The 6,199-nt window shown below is 33.7% G+C and overlaps 1 pseudogene; it reads left to right on the forward strand.

The window, feature by feature from the left end:
- The first annotated feature begins 4,265 nt into the window (after positions 1–4,265).
- On the forward strand, positions 4,266–4,461 carry LOC137816143 (small ribosomal subunit protein eS30z/eS30y/eS30x pseudogene; annotated as a pseudogene).
- The last annotated feature ends 1,738 nt before the right edge of the window (positions 4,462–6,199 follow it).

Raw genomic sequence — 6,199 nt, forward strand, 5'->3', positions numbered from 1 at the left:
TCCTGTGTTGCGGTCGCCTGTATACGAGCAATCTCAACCAAATCAGTGGCCACTTCATTACCATGCTTCATGTAGGACCCAAAAACATCAAGGTTATTGTTTAACATGGAAAATTGATTTTCAATGACATCCACCATGGGTGCTTTTCTCTTTGATCCCTTTGATGAGGAGGTCCCACCCGTTGCCTTAGAGGGCGTAGATTGAGTATTGCTTGGACTATTAGTTGATTCGACATGTGGTTCAGGTAAGCAGGAAAGATCCTCATCAGGAGCATCTGGAGCATCAAACTCCGGCGACTCTGGTATAATCCATGTTATTATCACTTAGATTGACACATATTTTCCGTTGGGCCATGTCTGGTTTCCTGTCGAGGTGTCCTCCCCTTTCCGGTGGCTCTGTCATTCAACCACAACTCCTCCATAAGGTCATAATTGCGAATGGAATTGACACACCATTTACTAGTAGAAGCCTTTGCCTGTAACCAATAAAATGTCAATAAAAATATTAGTAATAGTCCTTTGTTTAAGGTTTAAAGAAATGTTGTCTACATTATTAATTATGGTACCTGGATCAAGCTATCCCAGACTTCGTCCTCTGCCTCAAATTTGTTACTGTTCTGGTTCCATGCAAAACCACTAAGACTAGAAAATAAATCGTGCACCTCCCTCCACCTGTTCTTCAAACTTTTTTGACGATATTTGACATGATTTTTTGTTATGGTATGCATTCCAACCTTGTGTAATGCCATAACAATGTTGTTATCGCCCTGTGTGTTTCAACTACCATCAACTCTTGAACCTCGTCGTGCCTCTTCCACCATTGAACTTAAAAGTGCTAAGTCCATATTCGCGATCCACTTAGTAAACTCTCTCAAATTGCCTGATGAAACTGCAACAACATTTTTAGCGCGATCTATCTAAAAATTGTAATCAAATTAGGGCCAAATAGAGTAAGAAAAATTCAAAATACAATTTATTGCATAAAATTAATTGTTTACATAATGTTGCCACATTTCATTTGCTATATTGTCTCTAATATGTGAACCTATCCTATAATCATCCTCACTAGGTTGAGCAGCTGAAACTTGTAAATCTTGTTCTAGCAAGTCACGATCAACTTCTTCAATGAAAGAATCATCATTGTCCACCACGCGAAGAAAGTTATGGATAATACAACAAGCACAAACTATATTTGTCATAATGTCCAAAGAGTAATGTGGGTCGGTCCCACTAGCTATAATTGGGTAACGCTTTTTCAAAACACTGAAAGTTCTTTCAATTACATTTCGCAGCAACGAATGTCGATGATTAAACAACTCTCGAGCATTTTGTGGACCTCTTCGAGAGTACTCTTTCAAATGGTATCTAACCCCCCGATAAGGTGTTAATATTTGCCCTTTTAACATAAAACTTGCATCGCCAAGATAGTATTTCCCTACAAACATTGTGCAAACCATAATTAGTCTTGAAACGTCTTCAATAAAAAATGTTATACAGACCGAAATACCTTCAACTGACCTTCCAGAACAATAAGAGGATCCTCTCGTATCAATGCATCCTATAGTATTCTTGAATCCGAGGCTGTTCCTTCCCACCTGACTAGAACGTATGTGAATTTCATGTCAAAATCGCACGTTGCGAAAACGTTTTGATTTGGCAAATCTTTTCTTCCTCGAAAACACAGTGCATCACCACGTGGACTTTCACGCGTACATGAGTGCCATTTATGGCACCTAAACAATCCTAATGAAAAAAAAATTGATATTTAAGAAAACAATTAAGAAAAAAATTACGATAAATATAAATGAAATTTGTCATAAATGAACCTTAAAATACGAATAGAATCGGTTGTTGTGTAAGATTTGGGGTTGCACAACACTGTCATCCGGTTGATTTAAGAATTCTCTCTCCAATAGCAAAATCGCATTCAATATGTTATGAAAGTGACGGGAAACTGTTTCTCCAGACCGATGAAAAAAGAATGAAACACTTCGATTCTTGACCTTATGTCCAATAATGTGGAGAAATTTAGCAAGTTGTTCTTCCATGGTTGATCGATATGCATCCTTAACAAGTTTGGTTTGCCTAATTCATTGACATAATTGAATGAATGCTTGTGGTTCCATGCGAATAATGTCACGAGAACGTTCAGTGTGCACCAAATACTCCATCATCTTTTGTCTGCGTCACTATTTTCGTGGTTCAAACTCGGTAATAGAGTTTGTTGTATCACTTAACATACACAACAAATGTAATCCAAAATCAACAATGCAAAGGATCATGTAGCTTTTGTGTTCTTTTGTATTTGCTCTTATAGTTGTGAAATTAATTTCATGTTCGCACTCGCAATATCGTTATAAATTGCAATTGTTTCATCAAAAATTTCATTCTCGTCATGAATTGTTGTCATTATCCATCCCAATAATGTTGACCTCCATAATACACAACCATGTAAGAAATTTTTTTTTCAAATGGTTATATGTAAGATTACAAATCTTACACATTAGTCATTATTGAGTTACCATACTAGTCACAATTTTAGAGTTAGGGTTAGGCTTCTACTATTAGGATAAGGGATAATGTTAGTATTATGGTTATGGTTACTATTTATGTAAGGGATTAGACAATAAATATAAAAATTGTAATTTAATTTTTTTTATTAAAATAAATAACAAATTATTTTTTTTACTAATTACAACAAAATTGTATTTTCTACAAGCCAAAAAAATTATATAATGTAATTAATTATTTTTCTCGTAATAAATACCTTAAAATTGTTTTAATTATTTTTTAAAATAGATCATAAAGAAAAAAAAAACACGCAGTACATTATTTAAATTAAAATTTAATTAAAATCATTAAAAAATATCTTGTGTAGAATTTTTGCACAAATAAAGAAAATATATAATTGTTTTATTTTTATATATTAAAATAAATTTATTTTTGATTTATTTAGTATATCAAATTCATATAAACATGATTTACATAAATATTTCAAGTGGATAGAGACTTTTTTCTTTTATTTTTGTGAATTAAGAGTATCACCTTTTCGAAGAGGTAACTAATTTATTGAAAAAATTATCGTCCCTTTAAAAGAATGACAGTTCTTATAAACACATTTCTAAAGGTAAAAATATCTCTCCATTTTTAAATTATAAGTTTTTAAACATTTTCCATTTGATTATTTTTATTGTTACTATAAAAGTGTAAGATTTAGAATCATATTCTCATATAAATTATATAAACTGAATATTAATTGAAATAAGAAATAATTAAACATATAGTCTTTGTTAATGTATAATAAAATTTTATATAAATTAATAATTTCTTTATTAGTTTTATATTGGACCCAATAGTGGAGAATTTGTTTTAGACCACAGCTATTTTTTTATTAGAGCTAATTTTTTAAGGAGGTAACTTTTTTAAGTACATATAATTTATTTAAAATAAATAACTTACACTACAAAAGTCTCAAATTTTACACATTTTATCTTTTATTTTGATCCAGTTCAAACAAAGTCACACCATTAATAAATAATTTAATTAATTAAAATCTTAGAAAAGGGAAAAATACGAATGGAACAAAATATTTATTAAAAAAAATCATACCACAAATTATTTAAATACACAATCAGGTCCTATTGACTAACACAAAACTGAATATAACATTAAAAAGATATATTAACTAACATAAAAGTGAATATAATATTAAAGACATATATTAACTAACAAAAACTGAATATAACATAAACAGATCCTTAATATTACAATTAAATTAAACATTTGATCATTTTACATCCATACATGTTAAACAACACAAATTTAACTTTTATTTGTACAGATTAAACAAATCCAACAAACTTGAAAGCTAAAAAAAATTAAGGAATAACCTAAAAGAAGAACATTAGGAAGCCTCTAATATTATGAAAGGTTATAATTTGATTCTCTGCACCCAACAACTAGAATCCCTAAACCCCACCTGCTATTAATAACACGTAAAACACACCGCAACCTACAAAGAAAGCACCAATGCATATTAAAACCACCAATGCACAAGCATAACATGCATTTTTTTTTAATTGAATAGAACAAAAAAAATAAAAAAGAACAAAACAAAACAACTTCAGTGCGAAAACAACATAAAACACAAAGGAGTGTGCCTAAACTTAGACTGGAAACAAGTATATATGAACTAGGATGGAGGGGGATTTTACTGGTAGCCGTTGCAGTTGAAGGTATCAGAGAGAGAAGCATCAATTCATCAAAATGGGTAAGGTTCACAAAAATCTTGCGCGTGTAGACAAAGTGTGAGGAAAAACTCCTAGGGTGGCCAAGCAAGACAAGAAGAAGAAGCCACGAGGACGCGCTCACAAGCGAATGCAATACAACCGCCGATTCGTCACCGCCGTGGTGGGATTCGGTAAAAAGCATGGACCAAACTCGTCAGAGAAGTGAGGGGCGTGTGGATGACGGGTTTTGGTAGTTTGCAAAATGTATCACTTGTTTTACTTTTATTTGATTGATGACTGAAAGTTTGATGGTTAAAAAAAAACTAGGATGGAGGCACAAGAACCTAGACTTGAGAAGGAGTAATTTTGTTGAGAAGAATGCTTATAAATAGACTTCACATGTTACACTTCACAAAAAAATATTCAACCTTCTTCTTTTTATATAAATATGGCACATATGATCGTTGTGATATTCACCCAATGTTGTGTAAATCACCATGGACCAAGCTCTTGGTCAAGAAAAACTTCATGGACCTTGCATGGGTTATATAAAAGGAAAATGATTTTTCAACACCCCCAATGTCGTTGCGCCAGATTACACCTGGCTGACATGGAAAGGGTGATTAGGTGGCATGGGCAGTTTGGTAAAATGAGAAAGGCAACGTGGCAGGGTCGTTTGGGTAAAATGAGAAAGGCATAGGAAATTTAAAAATTCCAGAACCGCAAGCAATTGAATACAACGTTGGTGGAGAGAGTACCACCGGGAAAGACGAACATTACGAAGGCGACGACAGAGACGTAGTGCGAAGGTGACAGTGGCGACGTATTGCGAAGGGTGACAACGTTGTAGTGCGAAAGGGGGGTGGTTAAAGGTTTAGGTTGCGGTGGTGTGCGATAGGTTACGGTGATGTGTGAAAAGTGTGCGAAGAACGGGGAGAGGGTAAGTGTGTTTATTTTGGGTTTTCTGGCATTTTAAGGTTTTTGAATAGAATGTTTGTGGTTTAGGGTTTATTTAGGGTTTTAGTACGTGAGTTTTTTTGTTGTGTGTTGTTCTCTTCTTTGATGATTGATATTATTCTTGGACTGAAACTTGGTCATTGTATATTTGTTTTCATTTGAAAGTTTGTAATATTGAAAAAGTATTAAACTTTTGTGATGAGTGATTTGTGTTGTAGTTTTTAGGTATTTAAAGTTTGAATTGATTTTGATTTCATTGTTTAGTGTTTTGTGCTCTGCCATTTTGGATATATTTGTGATTGTTGTGTATTGTTGAGATGTCTTTGTTAAAGTTTGTAGTGAATGTGATCAATTGAGTCGAATCCAGGTTATGCAATTCAACATTCCAGACTTGTGAAGTGGGAACCCATTTGATTTTAAGTGGGGACCTAAGTACAACTTTATGCACTTTCATGTCATCCTCCAACTTAATGTTTGGAAGTTTTTTTTTTTGTGAGGGTTCAAATGGGACTCCAGTGCTCAATTGAGGTTAGGGAATTGGATAGTGCAAGAATAGCTTTAGTTCTAGTGTGTCAATGTATTTGGGGACCCCTTTGATTTTAAATGGGGACCTGTGTACAACTTTATGCATTTTCATGTCATCATCCAACTTAATGTTTGCAAGTAATATTTTTTGGTGTTGTGAGTGTTCAGATGGGATTCCAGTGAGGTCATTGGAGGTTAGTGGAAGACTAGCTTCAGTTATGGTGTGTCAATGTATTAAGGGGATCCCTTTGATTTTAAGTGGGGACCTGTGTAGAACTTTATGCAGTGTCATGTCATCCTCCAACTTAATGTTTGCAAGTTATTCCTTTTGGTGTTGTGAGGGTTTAGATGGGACTCCAGTGAGCTCATTGGAGGTTAGGGAAATGGATAGTGCAAGACTAGCTTCACTTCTGGTGTGTAAATGTATGTAGGGACCTCTTTGATTTATGTGGGGACCTGTGTAGAACTTTATGCAATGTCATGTGATCC

Source organism: Phaseolus vulgaris, chromosome 1, assembly GCF_051622355.1.
Source record: "Phaseolus vulgaris cultivar YP4 chromosome 1, ASM5162235v1, whole genome shotgun sequence".
Taxonomy (NCBI): domain Eukaryota; kingdom Viridiplantae; phylum Streptophyta; class Magnoliopsida; order Fabales; family Fabaceae; genus Phaseolus; species Phaseolus vulgaris.